The sequence below is a fragment of the Aplidium turbinatum genome, chromosome 10, assembly GCF_918807975.1.
Source record: "Aplidium turbinatum chromosome 10, kaAplTurb1.1, whole genome shotgun sequence".
NCBI classification, from domain to species: Eukaryota; Metazoa; Chordata; class Ascidiacea; order Aplousobranchia; family Polyclinidae; genus Aplidium; species Aplidium turbinatum.
Window position 1 is genome coordinate 21,025,367 of NC_137481.1, and position 15,175 is coordinate 21,040,541.

General features: G+C 38.2%; 1 long non-coding RNA gene across 1 annotated transcript; it reads left to right on the plus strand.

Moving 5' to 3' along the window:
- The first annotated feature begins 3,812 nt into the window (after positions 1–3,812).
- On the plus strand, positions 3,813–6,652 carry LOC145778007 (uncharacterized). The gene is made up of 2 exons (XR_014290403.1): positions 3,813–4,035; positions 6,478–6,652. It is a non-coding gene; the product is annotated as an uncharacterized LOC145778007 (long non-coding RNA).
- The last annotated feature ends 8,523 nt before the right edge of the window (positions 6,653–15,175 follow it).

A 15,175-nucleotide genomic window follows, 5' to 3' on the forward strand; every position in this document is an offset into this window, starting at 1 on the left:
ATATCTGCGTGTGATGAAGCCTATCTGCCAGGCTTTAGACATTTTCCAGGGCGAGTCCAAGGCGTATTACGGAGTCTTGCTTCAAACCATTACAATTTGCGCGAAGAAGTTGACCGAGATCAGTGATCTTGTGTGCTGTGAGAAGTTGAGAATAAAAGTCCTTGAAGGGGTGAAAAAATGATTCAACAAGTGCTTCAACGACGTGAAATGTGTTATGGCATCATGTCTTCATCCCTCCTTCAAGACGTCGTGGCTACAATTTCTGCACTACGTTTCCACGGATGATGCTGACGCACTGCGATAAAAAGTCAAGACAAATGTAATTCGACTGTTGCGGGAGACATCAAGCCAGGTTGATACTGAGAAGAGAGACACCAACACCAGTCACGACTCCGAGGATGAACTTTTTGGTGTGTTGGCGCCATACCGTGAAACGTCGGTGCAGAAGGAAACAGCAATTTTGGACGCCTTTTTTTTCGGACAGGAGCAAGTCCTTGAGCTTTTCGAAGACCGAGTTAAAACATCTGTTCATTAAATACAACACCCCCATTCCTTCCAGTGCTGCGGTGAGAGACTTTTCTCTGTTGGAAAAGATGTGCTTAAGCCAAAGCGGGCAGGACTTAGTGACTCTCATTTTGAAATGCTTGTGTTTTTGAAAGATGCGTAACAATAAATTTTCCTTCGAATGAGTTTTCTATAACGACGTTAAAATGACAGTGTAAACAAATGATAACATTCGTTTTCAAGGTCATTTTTGCGTCACTATAGGGACTTGAAGAGTGTTTCTTAACTTAGTGTCATTTTAGACAAAAGTAGCGGAAGAAGTAGCGGTAGCGCGCGCTACTTTGGTCCGAGTAGCGGATAGCGCGTTACTTTTGTAAATTGGTAGCGGGTAGCGGTAGCGCGCGCTATTTTGGTCCAAGTAGCGGTAGCGAGTAGCGCGCTACTTTAAAAGTAGCGGGTGCCCACCTCTGGCTGCTAGTCTGATCGTTAGTGCTAATCTGAGTGTACAATTGAAAATGGCTGCCTGGGGACCTATGGGGTGGGGACTAGATACCGGGACGCGCAACTCCGTTGTTCCGCCAACATTAGAAGGGTAAATTGCCAATTAGACATTTTTTTCACGCTTTGCTGCTGGCTTGCTTTCAACTAAATAGTTTAAATTACTTCAAAACCAACTTCACTCTTTTTATATAACCCATAAAAAATACATTATTTTGTAAATAAAAAAAAAAATTACCCTTCTAATGTCGCGGATGAACGAAAAAGCGGATGTAGTTACGCATCCCGGTAATCTACTGTCCCTAGGTGGGGACCTATGGGGCAGTGGTCCATACGTCCCTGACTAAGGCAAAGTTGCTTGTTGTTTATTTGTTGACTTTGTTTGTTCAGATATATCAATAAATTGTTGTGCGTGCCCTTATAAATGCTTCTCAACAATGCCAACTTTTAAAAAAAGTAAGAACATGAGAAGACTGTTTACTGACGAGCAACTAAAATTAGCTGTGAAAGATGTTATCGATAAACATCAAACTCTTAAAGGTGCTGTAGCTGTTTATGGTGTGCCCAAAACGACTCTCTCAAGATACATTCGACAAGCAAGAGAGCTTGGTACAAAAGAAATTTCCAAGCAAAGCATGGTAACTAAACAGGTAAATATCACCAAAGCATATTAACGAAACTAGCTAACATCATTGCGGATCTATCATATTTTTAGCATAAAATAAAAGCAAAATTATCACACAGTTGTAATGCTAAAAGACTTTAATAGCGTGAGCTTTCTCCTATATACCATTTTAGCATAAAGAGTTAAAAACCTACTGAATTTTTGAAACCGATATAAGCTGCAGCCTCTGGATGTTTGTGTGTACGGCCCTTTTAAAAAATATTATGGCTCTTTTATCGACTCGTGGTTGAGCAAGCACAGTGGACGCCCAGTTAGGCTACTATTTACGAGACAGACGAACTGTCTGGGCAAGCTTTTGCCAAAGCTTTCTCAATTCAAAACATTTTTTCTTCTTTTAGAGCTACGGGAATATATCCTTTCAATCCAGACATTTTCCCAGATGATTTTTTTTTGCCTTCAGTTGTCACTGGCATTCCACTTGAAGAAGGAACTCCTGCTAATAATTTATCCGATGGCATTTGGGCAACCGATGTTAAAGGCATAGCCTATTCAATGAAATTTTCAAACTGGAATTAAGCATTAAAATGGGTAAACTGAACACTCAAGAATACATTTTTAAAAAAATTACCGAAAAAAAATTGTTTTCAAGGGCGCTGGCAAGGCCCAAAGTCCAATGTTTCATTTATTTTTTATTTTTTTCAAAATGGCCAAAAAGTGGAAACACTGCTAGAGTATACGTCATAAATGCCAGAGCTCCAGCAATATCAACAGTTTTTTCGTGCGCTGGGTTGCAAAGTTCGGGCCTGTTGCGTTCAAAGGAGTTTTGCAGGATAGTTTTACACGTTTTATTAAGTTTCTAGGATATTTCGTTGAGTAATAGTAGCAATGTTACGAGAAAGGTGAGGTACGGTAGTATAATTCTAGTAGCATTGCTAAAAATTAAATATCCATAAAATCAATATTGCATCATTGTTTGACTATTGTAGAAACAATATTGCATCATAGCAAATACTATGCCTGACTTTTGTGTTGTGCTTGGCTGTGACACGACAGCACTGCATAAAGTTAGTATGTTTGGGTTTCCCAAAGACAGTACACAAAAAAAGGAAATGGAATAAATTTGTCAACACCACAACTTGTCATTGGAGTGGACCAAAACCACACCACAGAATTTGTAGTCTGCATTTTCAAGAAGCAGACTTCAAAAATTTTCTTCAATTCCAAATGGGATATGCCAAAAGACTTGACTTGAAACCCGGTGCATGTCCATCAATCTTTCCTTCTCCACCAGAAACTAGTGCAACAGCTGAAAGATCACATTTGACTTCTTCCTGGCGACCAGCTTATAGAAGACGCCAAGTTAATGAAGTAATGTTGATTTTATGGTTTATTGTATTTATTTAGAATTACAGTATTACGGTAGGTTTTGATAACCTGTACGGTACCCCAGGGCCTAATTTACAACAAGGCCATTAACCTAGGACAGGGGTTTCCAACATGTGGGTCGCGACCCCAACTGGGGTCGCCTGACAATTTGCCTGGGGTCACCTGAGGCCTTCTGAAAAGTTTAGAATTTCATTAGTTTAGAAACTTTGCCACAAGAATTCCAAGATACAATGAAAAGCGTTGTAAGTGTCGTGAATTTTGTAAAAGCTAGTGCTTTAAACAGCCGCCTATTTTCAAAAGTTTGCAGTAAATTGGATACATCCAGTAATGTTCTGTTATTTCACACTAGTGTGAGATGGTTGTCCATAGGCAAAGTTTGGAAACGTGTTTTTGATCTTCGTGATGAATTAAAAACATTTTTTAATCAAAAATCTAAACCACAGTTTGAAACACTTTTCGGCGACAAAAACCAACTTCACAAAATTGCTTGGTGTCAAACTCGTATGTTTACTTTGTCATTCTGTACTTGTTTGCGCCAGCAGCAAAAAATAAAATTGAATGAATTGAATTCACATAATACATCACAAAATACATCATTAAAAACAGAGTGAAATGGTTCACCAGGCATTTGATAATTAAAGTAACTTGCGTTCTTCTAGGCTACTAGGTTACCAGAAGAACGCAACCTAGTATGGTAGCCTATAGTCACCAGAAGAACGCAAGTTACTTTAATTATAACATCATTATTGTATGCATGGTTTATATAGTTGTCAATTTTTAGGTGCTTTAGGTTACTATAAATTTTTTGTGTCATATTGAAGAATTTCTACCTCTTGGTTTCCAATACGAAGAGGAAGATAGTACGGTGGTTGAAGTGAAAGTGATGATGAAGAAGAAAGTATGCTAGAACCTGAACCCTATCGTTTTGAGCCTGAGTACACAGAGGCAGAGATCAATCGGCTTTACCTTGCTGATGTGACTGACGTTTCTCAGCAGGAGGATCGAGTGGGGAACACTGATTGGTAAGCAAATTTAGATATTTGACAACATATACTGCATTTGTTTAGCTTTACTTAACATAAAATAATTAAATCACCGACCGTAGCGGGATAAGTGCTCACTGCTCAGCTTTGCATTGTATTTCCCTATGGGTTTGTAAAGCCTTGAACCTACAACACGTTGAAAACAACTTTACAAATGCAACTGAAATTATAAGAAAATGAAATCTTAACGCTCTTAAGTTTACCTTGCCTAATACTAGTTATATTGCAAAGTTGAATTTTCCCGTCCGGTAGCCTATGCAATGAATTATTACTAGGGCAATTATTTTTTGGCCTAAAAATTGAAACTATTGACATTAAAATTTGTTTTGACAAATTTTCATGTATGAAGAACTCAAGTAGTTAAATTAAGCATCATTGTACAAAATGCTGTACAACACAGCTGCCGCAAAACAACATATATCAAAAATTTTACACATTTTGAGGTGTGTTGAGCACCACACCATATTAACCTAATTATTTCACCTAATGGCTTATGATTCACAATAAGTAGACAATGGGCCATTTACACCAGTATATATAAAGTAAGCTAAAAAGGCAAATGTGATCCCATACTTGATTCAACTTCAAGTGTTGGGTACAAGGATGCCAGAGCTTGGTTTTTCCACCTAGATCTGGGTTTTTTTGACCACATCTGGGTTTTGAGTTGTTTTTTTTTCAAATTTAAGTAAATCTAGGTTTTTTTGGTTTTTAACTTTGTACAGAGCTTACACGGTATTAAGGCACTGGGAACCTCGGTAAATGGTCCACACTGCATCACAAAAATGATAAGGTAATGTTTTTTGCATTAGCTGCTGTAGTTAGTCAATGAGGTACAGCTGGTATACAGTAGTCTAGTGAGTTGTTGTGATTGATACATATATTTGTCATCATTTATTACCGTACGCTTCTCAGGGGTATTGGTATTAGGCTGCGTAAGCTATAAGACTCAAATACGACTGTTAGTGTAGGCTAGACCTAATGTTATAAACTTAACTGAACTCTTCTACAGCACCGGTATTCTTATAAAAATGAGTGATGAAAATGAAACACCCAAAAAGAAGTATAAATTGTGGTATGGACTATGGACAATCATTTAAAAAGGACTGTCTAAAAGTACTTGAATTCAAAGATTGGTTGCAAATGAAAGAAGATGCTTCAAATAAAATCAACAGTTATTGTAAATGTTGCAAAGCCATACTGAAAAATGCTTATAAATCAATGTTGTTAGCTCACAGCAAGACTAAAAAGCACAAACAAAACTACAGTGCTGCAAAGTCTCCTTTTTAACACAAAATTTAGCCACGCAGTCAGATCAAATTGCCAAAGCAGAAGCATTGCTTGCTGGTTATTTTTCTGAGCTTTTCATGTACCATTCACTCACATTAATCATCTTGTTGATGTTTGTAGGAATTAGGAAAGCATTTCCTGATAGTGCAATTGCAAAAAAAATAGATATGAAACGCACCAAGCTTTCATACACTATCTAAGATGGTTTAAATAGCTTACCATGAAAAGTTGGCTATTGATGACATATGTCGAAATCAAAAGTTTTCCATAATTATTGATGAAAGCACTGACATTTCTGTTACTCAAGTTTTGGCTATTGTAGTATGATACGATATATACTTTGACCAAAATAAAATGGATGTTGTTGATGCCCTTTATTGATGTTGTTGTAAATGGATGTTGTTGATGTACTGTATAATTATATATACGATTATACGTGTTATTATTTGCAGCTTTCTAAGGCTTCTGTGTAATGATTTAAAGTGGTGCTAAAAGCATATGTAGGTTTTTTTAACTGCTTTACTACATATTTTCTGGACCTGGGTTTTTTTGCCTCATCTGGGTTTTTTTTAGCACACAATCTAGGTTTATTAGAAATTTGTCGCTGGCATCCCTGGTTGGGTATGAGAAGATAGGTGCTCATTGTACTAAGCCTTTGGCACTAAGAAAGTAGGGTGGCCAGTTCCTTTCTCTCAGCCGCCTTTCCTGCAGCAATTATGCCCACCCAATTTATTACACCCTAGCTAGAGGTGAGCGATGTTCTCAACAAACAGCTGAAGCTGGGAGTCGAACCAGGTTTGGTTGGTTTTGAATCTTTATCCTCGGACTAACAAAGCCTTGATAGGTTATTCCTGGTAGTTTCGCATACATGTAGATTGTAGAGGGTCTGCTACAATTCGGTGAGTCCAATTCTTATCCGTTACACCATCCTTCTGCGCCAAAGTAGGCTACAAGGTGTAAAATGAAAAAACTTCACTGACAGTGCAACCTCTACGACACCACAACAATGCAGTTTGTAAACAATTTAAACTTTGTGAACAATTTTTGATCTAACGCTACAATTTTGATAAATTTTTGACTTTTTGACAAGTAAAAAAGTAATCACCCTAATTATTACCAATTTTATATCAACAGGTGTTCATGTTGTCTCTGTGTGGCAATGGTTGAGCAACATCAAGCTTTGTGCTACTGTGAGATAGATACAGCACGGATGAAAGACATGCTAGATGGACAATTGGACATGCATGATTACATTTACTCTGCTTGTTTGTTAATATATGGCGCTGTTGAAACAAAATAAATTGACTTGACTTGCTATCGCCTTATTTGTTTCCAAGTTATCAATTCCGTTCAGTAAAAATAAAGTAAAGAAGAATTTTTTTAGGTTAAATTAAAATGGCCTTAGTAATATGTAAGTCAGCACCGAGTGAAAAATGCACTAAACTATGAAAAGCAATTCAATGTCCTGTTAAATCTACATAAAATCGCTCATTTTGTTGGTCCAAGAAATGTAGCCTATGTGATCAGACGAGCGTGAATTTACACAGTAGCCTATGTAGAGTTGGTTGATTGTGTAAAATTATGTGTATGCCATTTCTTTGAATGCAGTATTTGAACTAGACAAAACATTATTTAATTCTCCAAGTATAAAAACTACCGCTTGTAATCATAGAAGCTCTGGTTAATGAGAGAATACATACAGTTAAATCGCCCGCAGTAAGAAATATTGCTCGATCAGCTTTTATGACGTAGGCTGTACAGTCGCACGCTTCGCTGCTCACGCAAATTCCCGTTTTGACAGCTCTGACAAAACCACGCGCGCAATGGTGGTCAGACCGCAATGGGGCAAAATTTTATTGAAAATCGTTTTATGGTAGCATGTTAAACACAAAGAACATGGAAAGTCGCCAAGTCAGGTTTTTCCTTTACTGCCCCTTTAAAATTGATGATGAAACTCTCCTAACGTCTATTCTGCCTTATCCGAGAGTGTCATCCACAGCAAAGTGAAGTACCAGAACGAAATCAAAAACAGCCATCATCACTGATACTCCAGAGAAAGAAAGGATTTCATCACTGCGAAAGAAAAAAGTACGTAGCCTACCAGTGTCTTCCAATCGAGCCAAAGTGTCAGTGCTTACTAAACGAGCACAACACCTCTCTTCCAGTAGCGACAGTGATCTGGCCATGTCTCTCCATTCCGACACTGAATATGATGAGGAATCATCAAGCGCTGAAGACAGCGATTACCAGGAAAGGCAAACTGCAGAAGATTGTGGCCAAGAGTCGCTTGCAGATCTTGTAAAAGTTGGCGATCACATCATCGTGAAGGTATTCACAAACGGAAAACGACACCAAAATTTTATAGCGGTTATTACAGATGGGCCAGATGATGATAGTGATTTTGATGTCAAATATATGAAGCGCTCTCAGAAGATTACAGGTGATTTTTGGTTTCCAGAGGAAGATGACCTGGCATCAGTAAAAGGTGCTGACATCGTCCGTATTCTGTCTGCGCCAATACCTTGTGCTGCTACAAAACGTCTGTCTGGAATTTTTAAGCTTGAAGGAAATCTTGCACATTATGGATTGTAAATCTGTAGCTGACAAATACTTTTCACTTTTAATTTTATTTTGTGCATTTATTATCCAGTAATTACAACTTATTGTCGCAAAATCTCTGTACGCTCTAATAAACAGAAGAAACAGTGATATTAAAAGTAAAAATCAAGTTAGTTGTACAACACCTTTAACAATATTTTTCTAAAAATGCGTGTCCCATAGGTCCCCGACCATGTCCCATAGGTCCTTATCCGTGGGGACCTATGGAACACTTGAGTCACGTTTTAAATATATAAAAAGATATAACAAATAGTTATTGAAATCTTCTTATTTTTTGCAGTTAGGTAGAGCGTGAACTGCAGTATTAGAAAAACACTGCTTTGGTCAACGTGTGCTGACATGTCACTAAACTTCAAAAAATCTGAATTTGGTTCCATAGGTCTCCTACCTCCCCTATGTAAGAGCATAAGAAGTGTGATGATATAGCAACGTATAGGTTCGTTAATTCATCTTTAATTTTTGCTGCTGGCGCGAACGTACAAGACGGCAAAGTACACATTACATATTTGACACCAACAAAAGGGAAAGATGGCAAAACCCAAAAGTTTAAACTTTAAAGTAGGCTATACATCGACAAAACAGACTTAAACAGTGTTACCACTATTTTAAAATTGTACAGCCTCCACACTTAGAAGAGAAATAGAAAAAATAAAACATTTTTTGTGAAAATACGGTAGTCCTACAAATGTTAAGGTTAAATTTTTGTAAATATGTAAAAATATACTGTTGAAATGCTCAACCCTGTGTTACTGTTGTGTCTTGCCTGTCTTTGGTATAAAAAAGCAAAGTCTCTCCCTACACTAAACTACAATTAAAACTTGCATCAATCAATCAATCGTTGTTTTCATTTTCGCACCAGCAATAAAAAATAAATTGAATTGAAGGTTACTTAAGAAAAAAGTAAAAATTACCAGTAGCCTAAGCCTTTAGTTGGGTTATTATTATTGCGTGAAGTGTATACTGCATATAACGATAAAATGGTGCGTCAAAACTTAACAAAATAAAATCTAAATGAAGGCAAATGTTGCTTGAGGAAAAATAAAGATGGTCACCGGACTCAACATTCGGACTCAATTAATCGTTAACCGGACTCAATTATCGCCGTTCTTTGATCAATCGGATTAGAATTGCTTATAATGACTTATTTCGAATTCTACACAATATGCCTCGCTTTACTAGCGCACGTGAATGTCAAGTTAATGCAAATGTTATAACTTTTGATCAGTGGCGTAGCCAAGGGGGGGGGGTTTTGGGGGTTACAACCCCCCCCCTTTGGCACGCGTGTGACGTCACGATATTGAGAATGATGCTTTCAGTCTAAAAAAAAAATTGCCTAATTTTAAACAAAATTGCATTAAAAGAGCGAGTTTTGCCAATACCAAACATTCCAACATCTTAGCCAGGAATTAGCAACAAGAAAACACAGAGACTTAGCTTTTTTTCCGAAAAATGCCGAAGAAAACATGATCTTATCATTTTGCTATGCTACTGGACAGCACCATTTTACAGGAATATTCATACCCACATTTTTGTTGAAAATGCTCTCAGAATGCACCAAATTCAAAGTAATTTTTCAAAATTTTCTGGGGGAGGCCCCCCAGACCCCCCGCCGTTGGGTGGTCAAAACCCCCTCCTTTCAAAATTCCTGGCTACGCTACTGCTTTTGATGCTTTATTGCGGAAAACAGTTTGTACCTTTCAGCCGTTGTGCAACGTTGTTACAAATCTCCCAATTCTCTTATCATTTTGTTTGTTTGTTTGTTTGTTTATCTTTATCCTGCATTGCGGGAAAGCGGACTTGAGCGCTATGCATCGGTGTACGCCTTCCGACATACACCTGACCCACGCTGCAGCCGACGGCAATGTCTGTTTCCGGTTGTCTACTCTACTTATGACTTAAATTTGGTACTACCCATTACTCGAAATCGATCACTAGGTAGAGGCAATTATCGTTAAGTTTCTTGCCCAGAGAAACAACAGCAAGTGCGGTTGGCTGGAGTTGAACATGCAGGCTCTCGACTGCGAGCCCAACGCGCTAACCACTCGGCCACAGCTGCCGATGCATTAATGTCCTCAGACTCTTTCTATAAAACGACATTTTTTAAGCACTACAATGACATGTTGCACATGTCATCCAAGTGACTCCTTACGTTTTGTCTTTTTGTGTTTTTTGTGTTTTGGTTTTTATATGGACAACCTTGTCTGCTACAAATAAATAAATAAATAATTCGTGTTGCTGCACTTGTCGTTAAAATTATAGTTTTGCTTTGACCAGCAGAGAGCAGCACTGCGCTTTATATGTCATGTTGTCGCCTTTTTTCTCATTGGGTTAGCAGGGTTACCAGTAAACCAGTAGACTCAGGCTCAGCACTCAGCATTGACTGCTCAGAAAGGACTGCGCTCTTTGGGAACAGCTGTGGTATATGGGTAAAACGCATTCGTCAGCTGTTTAGTGAGGAGGCAAAAGCGTAGGAAATTTATCAGCAATTGAATAAAGAAAAGTTTCTACAATCGTGTATGTAACATTTTCCAGTTGATTGTTGCTCTTTCAATTGAAAAAAATGTCATGCGGTCTCAATCACTGGTTTATTTGCCAGAAACATATCAAACTTTCCTCCTGCATGAAGCTCAGTGAAAGGTCTAATGGACAATGTTGAGTTTATTTGTATTTCTAATCATTAGGCTACCGACTACCGTAGGCCTACCGCAAAAAATACATACCGGGGTAGGCTATCATAAAAATTGAATGAGGCTGTTCCCCAAGCAGTTAAATAGTTTAGTTAAATAACATGATATACCTTTTTCTGGTGCAAACGTGGTTTTTTTTTATCGCTGATACTTTTCGATTATTTGTCCGAAATGATTTGAAAAAATTCGGTCATTTTTTATTTATTTCGGTCATTTTTTCTGATGAAAATATTTCCTTTCAAGTAGCTGATACAACCCAAAATTTGCACTTCCTGACTAGCTACAACATTAAGTTTCGCCAAGAATCGTTGTTTTTTTCAGACATTTTAACCGAATTGACTATTTTTTCGGACATTTTGCTAAAAAATCGGTCAATGACCGAAAAAAAAACCCAGGTGCAAACTAAGTTGAACTATCACAAAATGTATATGGTGATAATCTGCTTTTATTTCGTTTCATCAATCAGACAGCGACAGACTTCTTCAGAGGGCTAGGTCAGGTAGTGACTAACTGTCTAGCATGTCATGCATGCCATAACTTCAAATCATAAAATAACATTAAGCAATTCTTAAAATTGAAAGTGATTATCAAAAGCCTCATGTACGGTAACGGATCGTAATAATGGCATCTCTTTCCCTACCATTTATAAAAAGCTATTGTAGTATTATAAGTTCTTGTCTGATGTATAGTATTTAAATTGGTTTCACGCTGAATAAAAGTGTAGGGTGCTGTACACTAGGGTGGTCCCCAAAATCGAATTTTTGAAATTACTATGTCTTACCCTCTGAAAAGTCTCTAAATGACTTAAACCTAAACCTATAAAAAATTGAGACCCATCGGATTACGTTTAGGGGTGCCACAATGAACTTGAAAATCGATCTGAGGGGTCGTGGGGAATTTTTGCTTAAATTTACATAACTCCAGAACCAGATGACACAGAGAACTATGCTTGGTGTCAAAAGATGCAAAGCAACCATATTCCTATCTGTGCTCAAGAGGAAAGTATGCTCTAACTGCTTTAATTTTTGAGAAAATCCAAAAAAACTGAAAATAGGGTTAAAATCAAACTTTTTCGCCCTATGTTGCTTCAGTGAATTATGTATGCTTTACTGCAGGCAGCCTGTATGTGGCCTGTTGCTGTAAGTGTATTCATTTATTTAATTGCACCAATGCACCTATTAAAGAGGTAGTTTCCTATTTACGGGGTTAATCTTCCAATCACAGTATGACACACAACCATGTGGCTTCTATTCCTCAGCTTTCCATGACTTTATTTAGTATCAATACAAGGCATAGCAGTGGCACTTGTTCACTATTTGGCTAAGAAAGTTGGTGTTTTTGTTACCAAGCAGATATGTAAAGAAATGGAAATCATTGCTGAAACAGCCTTTTTAATTTCTACTGCCCATTGTTCACTGGAATGGAAAACTCCTTCCAGATATAACTGGTAACAAAAAAAGTTAAACGGTTACCACTAATTGTCACTGGAATGACTACTAACACATTGCTTGGAGTGCCAAAGTCGCAGTCTTCATCAGGAAGTGCGCAAGCTACTGGACTAATGGTAGGCCTATGTGTTAAAGATTTGGGTGTTGTTGAGTGTTGACAATGTAAGAGCAATGTGTTTTGACACGACATCCAGCAACACTGGTGTTTGGTCTGGTGCCTGTATTTAATTGCAAAAGAATTAAACAAGGACTTGCTCCATTTGGCTTGCTGTCACCATATTCTAGATTCTAGAACTTGTGCTGCAAAGAGCGTTCTCAACATTGGGCCATCATCTGGACAGGATATTCTTGTTTTCAGGTGATTTAAAAGCAAAGTGAGATAGCCTAGTTTTGACAAAGATTGTTATGTCACCTTAGAAAGTGATGACTTCTGCTGTGCTGATGAGATCATTAGTTTTTGCAAAGACCAGTTGGAAAAAACTCTATCAAGAGATGACTAAGAGTTCCTTGAATTATCTATCATAATTCTTAATGGAGCACCACCACATGGCATTCGGTTTCGTTATCCTGGCGCCCTTCATCAGGCAAGATGGATGGCCACTGCTAGTATATATGCATTGAAGATTTGGCTGTTCAGAATGCAGTTTGATTTGACCAATAAGGAGCAATGTGGTTTCAAAAAATTTGTCATTTTTGTGTTAAAAGTATATTTCTTTCTTGTATTGCAATGTGCAGACGCATTGCTTATAACTTCTAATCTTGGTTTACTGCTTCTTTAACAACGTGCGACCCACGGAATGATCTGCAACCTGGGTTTTTTTTTTCGCTGACACTTTTCGGTCATTTGTCCGAAATGACTTGAAAAAATTCGGTCATTTTTTATTTATTTTGGTCATTTTTTCTGATGAAAATATTTTCTTTCAAGTAGCTGATACAAACCAAAATTTGCACTTCTTGACTAGCTACAACATAGGCGCCAACTTTTTATGCTGTATTGATACATAAAACAATAGATGAACTAGCGATCAGCAGCAGGACAACATTTTTTGAATGCAAACCGCAACAGCTTCGCGATAAATAATCACTAGAACGAGTACTAGTAGGATGCTACAATTCCACACCAGACAAAATCTGTCATTTTTACATTGATTTAACGTCTGCAGACGTTGAATCAATGTAAAAATGACTGATTTTGCTGCCTGCGACATAGCAAAAATCTACCATTTTGTGTCGATTCAATGTCATCAGATGTTGAATGCACCCAAAAACAACATGTTTAGCTTTATGCGCTTGCAAACAGACTCGATGTTGCTTTCGAAAGTCGAAACCTCTACAGTGAATTGTCGCGGCAGTGAATCGCTCGCTGTGAAAATGAACTTGAAGTCTCGGCACGACGTAACCACCAACCAACGCAACAAGGGCTGGTACAAACCGCATTGCGCACATGTGCAATAATCAACGCAACAACCTACTCGCGCAAACTGCATGGCGCACGCACGACCTAGAGCTCGACCGATATCACTTTTTCAGGCCGATACCGATATTTATGAAATTTTTAGGCCGATACCGATATATATCAGCGACGAAAAATGTGTTACCAACAAAGTTATTAAGCAACAAACCAGTCCAAGAAAGTTTATGCATTAGTTGCTGCAATGGAAAAATCATTCTCAACACTAATCACAAAAAAACACCAAACAAAAAAGAAACAACCCGGCCTCGAAATTCGTTTTTGCTGACGGCGGACAAACGTGTCCGGTCTGAATTCTTCGCCATTTGAGAGCTATGGCTATGGTTTGGAAGGCTTTTTAAAATTTCAGCAAAGGCTTTCATCAGACCAACGAGGTGCGCTTGGAAAGTCAAAGCGCCGTGTAGCTGCAACACGCCGCATAACTGATTAACTTCCACCGAACGAGGTCGTGTGGGTTTTTGCGTCACAATGCTCTGGGCACGAGTCGGAAAACTTCTACACTACCGCTACTACTTTCTGCTGTGCAAAGTTTCACTGGGCATTTTTCTTTAGGTATATTTTTGCGTGTTATGTTCCGAGCAAAAGTAAATTTTCCATGGGCTTTTTCTTTCTTGCTGCAATACCAAAACTTAACAAAATTTGCTTCATCTTGCTGTAATAGCCTACTCGTATAATCTAATTTTGTAACCAACCTTGCCTTATCAATATTACTCGGAGATCAAAGCCGGACATTGTGACGTAAGACTTGAACTAAGTTGCGCGTGCTCCCATCGATTCTTAGCGAAGAATTCACCTTTGTTACGCTGATTCAATGTCATCAATCGTTGAAGCAACGTAAAACTCGAAAGTTTTCCTGCTTGAATGGAAGCTAAGGGATACAGTATTAACATTTTCTAGATGCGCGCACTAAAATGGGCGGGAAATTATATTCTCGCAACAATTGTTCGTGCTATGCAAGCACATTTGAGCAACTTGTGTTTCTTCTAAAGGCATGTATGGCTGGTTTTGAGTGTGCTTTTGCTGACCGATGTTTATCGGCAAAAAATAGCCGATACAATATATCGGCTACACCTGATATCGGCCGATACATATCGGCTGACCGATATATCGGTCGAGCTCTAATGCGACTGTTGCCATAGAAACCTGATCAAAGGCGGGAATATGCGCATCTTTTGTTTCATCTGCAACACGAAAACAGGTTAGTTATAAAGTTGAAAGCAGGTCAGTCATAAGTTGCGATATTGTAGTGAAAAGGGAGCAATGTCAAGTCGAAAACTTAATCAACCGTCTCTCCGTAACTATTTTTCAAGGGCTGTTTGCGGATGTCACCAACTTTTAAATTTATTCAAGGTGACGTGCTGTTGAATTGATGTAAACATGAATGATTTTACTTTCAACAGATATATATGTTTTCAAGCGTCTAATCAAGTTAGTATTTGCATTCCATTTACAGTGTACCTCTTAGTAAACCTTTTCGTCTCTTGTTTCATGGTAATAAATCTAATTCGTTGCTAAACTTTATGTTGTGCTTAGCTTAAAGAGTCGCAGTCCATCAACCGCTAGCCTACGCAGACGCATGGCATGTGTTTGCTTATCCGAAGAGGTCC